We start from the raw sequence: 3,696 nt of genomic DNA, 5'->3' as shown, positions 1-3,696 counted from the left end.
GGTTCGGTTGAATTTATAAGGTTTGGATTCAATTTTTTTCAATTATTAATTAGTTCAATTTTTTGAGTTAATTGATTGGTTCAATTTAGTTTTGCTCATCAGTTTGATTTAATCGATTAGTGAATTTCGATCGATTTTAGTAATTGAACAGATCATTTGTACACTCCTAACTACAAAGACAATAATTTATTAGAGTCTTTAAATTTCGATATGAACCAAATAATTCAACTTAAGATAGGTTGGATGTTAGTTTGGTCTTCGTTCAAGTTATTAGCTTTTAAATGGTTTTTGATCCAGTTCGAATATGATTCGAAATAAGTCTAAGATTAAAAACTTGTTGAAAATAATAATATTATTTACTAATTATTAATAATAATATACATGTACATATAATATATTATTAAAAATGTCACATTTTGTTGATTCTTGTTTAGGTTTTTTTCATAATTTTTATTTGAATTATATATATATAAATATATGTGCATATCTTTTTTTTTTTTTTTGAATTTTATACTAAAAGGTAAGTAAAAAAATATTTAGAATCAGGCCAAAGGGGTCCCGACTGTAACTAATTTGATCTTCAATTTGAATCGAATAAACATGTAACGTAAAAGATATTAATAGAAAATAATTTATAACCATAAAAATATTAGGATCACATCATTCAGATCACATTTTTTACGCCAAAATTATGTAACTAAGAACTCTAAATGTGCCAACAAACAAGGTGTTGTTGTTGGGGACATTCTTTTGAAAACAAACAACTAATAAGATCGCCTATGATCGCCTAAGCTCTAAGAAGAGTGTTGCTCTAGGAGGGAGACCTGCTTCTCTCAGAGTCATCCCCATCTGATCGTAGACCGTTCCTCCTGACCTTAGCTCGTAGTTTTCAATCCCTCTCATTAGCAGTGATTCAATGTGTCCGTAAATGGCTTGTATCTTGTCTGTGGAATTGAAGCTTTGCTCTGTCCATTCACCATTTGGGAACTGAATCTTTATCTGTACAAGAGAGAGTTGTTTTTGCACAGTCTTAATATTTTTAATCACAAGAGAATGAATTTATCGATATCGGGTCTCTAGGAAAATTGTTAACTATCTAAATTGTATAGAAATAAATACGATAGTAAACGAAAATGGAGAAATGATATTTTTTAAAAAATTAAAAAATAAAAACATAAAGATATGCATAAATAAAAAATATATATATATATGTCAAAACGATACTTCCAAAACTTTTCTGTACATCATAGCTACCCATATTTGTGTCTTACCTGTGTGAGCTGAGCACCATTTGTTACAGTGGCAAGATCTGTTGGGTTTGTGTTTCTTAATGAGGCCCAAGGCAATAACGATGGTTGGGATTAGCTTCATAGATTTTGGTGGCCTGAGATTGAAAAGATTATTCAAAGCCCAAATAAAAATCGAACCATAAACCCTTAACTTTTTATTTGGAGGAGAAATGTGCATTGACCCATTTGCTCAACAAATAGGGGAAACCCATGAAGCCCATTACCTTTTTGCCCTAGAGTTCCCATATATAAGGAATGTGTTCCCTTATTTGTGCATTGTGCGTGGCGGCCGATTGTGTTCTTCTCTTTCCCTCTTCTTCGCTGATCATGGCTTAGGGTTTTGAAGTTTTTGATTCTTGGGGGTTTGAACTCTTTTGTCACTTATACCTATTTTTCGAGTTACCTAAGTGGTGTTGACGAGTCCAGAATTGAGCCTTTATCCATTATCTATGTGACTCTCATTGTCTCGGAGAAAGATTTTCTCTTTACTTTGTATATTATTTCAATTTCTGATTCAATTATTATTATGCACTAACCTTGATTTCCATCCATTCCAGCTCAACAGCATTCTTTTCTGGCCTGCACGCTTTCGGCTTGTCCTGAAATAGATAGCAAACAAATTTGGGTGAGTAAAAATTATTAGTTAAACTTATATTTTTGTGGGTGCACTTTAATATTTTTTTTTGTGATTATTCAAAATTTTTGTTATTTTAATTATATTCTTAAATGTATATTTTTGATTTAATTTTATCCTTATATTTTGAAATTTTTGTTCGTATAGCAATTCGAACTTTTTATTGTTTCGATTACACTCATGTACATATATATTTAAATTAGTTTAATTTCTGTAACTTAATATCAACATAACGGGTAAATCATACTAAAAATCACTAAACTTTAGTGTGTGTTTTTTTTTTATCACTAAACTTTAATTCTTTTTAATATAATTATACAAGTTTAAAAAATTTTACAATGTGATCACATATAAGATTTTTCAGCCATTTCTTAACTGGAGTGGGAGATGTAGCGTTGATGTGACAAACAATAAAAATATTATGTAATAATATTTTAATATAATATTATTATATATTGACACATGGCATGTTTTGATTGGTTGTCATTGCACAATAATTTTTATTATTTGTCACATTAGTCGAAAAATCTTATATGTCACCATATTGCAAAACTTTTTAAATTTCTGTGATCACATTACAGAGATTTAAAATTTAGTGATTAAAATAAAAAATACACCAAAATTTAATGATCTTTGGTATGATTTAACCAACATAACTGGTGTGATTTAACCAACATAACGTAACAAGTATATTGTGACCTTATTTTATTTTAATTTTTTTACATATAAAAATATATAAATTAAATTAATTTAAAAATATAATACCGAAAAATTGGAATAAGCAAAGCTAACGTAAAAGGAAAGAAGGAAAAATATGGATTTGGCCAGAGAATACCTGGCCCGCCTGAAGAGCTGAAGGATATGCTGCATCTTGTTCTTGTCTCAGCCGGCGATCCACTCTTGTCCTCTCTTCTTCCCTGGCCCTGCCGCGTCCAAACGCCAATCCTTGCTCGTCCAGTGTCCTCTGCAGGATCTCCATCAATTCATCCGGAGAAACCGGGCCTTCAATCTGTTGCAGAACCACTAAGTCGTCGCCGGAGGCCCGAGCCACCACCGCACAGAATGGGTAGCTGGCGCTGGGGGCTTCAAAGTCGCCTCCATCTTCGAGCCCTCGCGACTGTTTGTGAGCGCCGCCCAGCAAAGGAAGTTCGTGCCGAGAAACTGCACCACCGGCTCCGAACACAAGGTCTCCCTGCAAAACTTCGGCGTGAAGGGGTGTTCCGGCGAGTGGAGGTACAAGAACACGAACGTGTGCTCTTCCTGAGCTATCTTCAGAGCTTCCGTGAACCGGCAGGCGTAGAAGGGGGGCGAGCCGCCGTACTGCTGCTCGAAACAGTTCAGAAACGCCCACTCATCTTGAACGATGCTGGGTTCGGGTGGACATTGCTGGGTTCGGGATCTGCTTCCTCCGTTTCCCATGAGGTCGATTCTGTTAATATATTGCAATCCACAAACCAAAGTCAATCGTGGATTTATGAGCGAGAGAGAATCTCACTTCATGCACGCCGAACTAGAATTTCAGAAAATGAGAGAGTAAAGGATATGAAGCAATCAGGGCATGAAAATGCCCATATAAACACACATGTGCCACACGAATATAGGCTTCCACCATAAAATGTCATGACCCAATAGAACTTGGCCCATATAAGAAAAATACATATTATATACTCATTTAAATGATAGAAACATGAAACCCAAATGCATATATCAAAATGTAAATAAAATGCACATAAGAAATATATAAAAATACATTTTGAATAACAAATCCTAACA

General features: G+C 33.9%; 1 pseudogene; it reads right to left on the bottom strand.

Annotated features, from left to right (window-relative positions):
• Positions 1 to 617: 617 nt before the first annotated feature.
• Positions 618 to 3,496, bottom strand: LOC127789687 (plant UBX domain-containing protein 10-like; annotated as a pseudogene).
• Positions 3,497 to 3,696: the final 200 nt, after the last annotated feature.

Source organism: Diospyros lotus, chromosome 14, assembly GCF_014633365.1.
Source record: "Diospyros lotus cultivar Yz01 chromosome 14, ASM1463336v1, whole genome shotgun sequence".
NCBI lineage: Eukaryota > Viridiplantae > Streptophyta > Magnoliopsida > Ericales > Ebenaceae > Diospyros > Diospyros lotus.
This window is presented reverse-complemented; position numbering and strand designations above follow the sequence as displayed.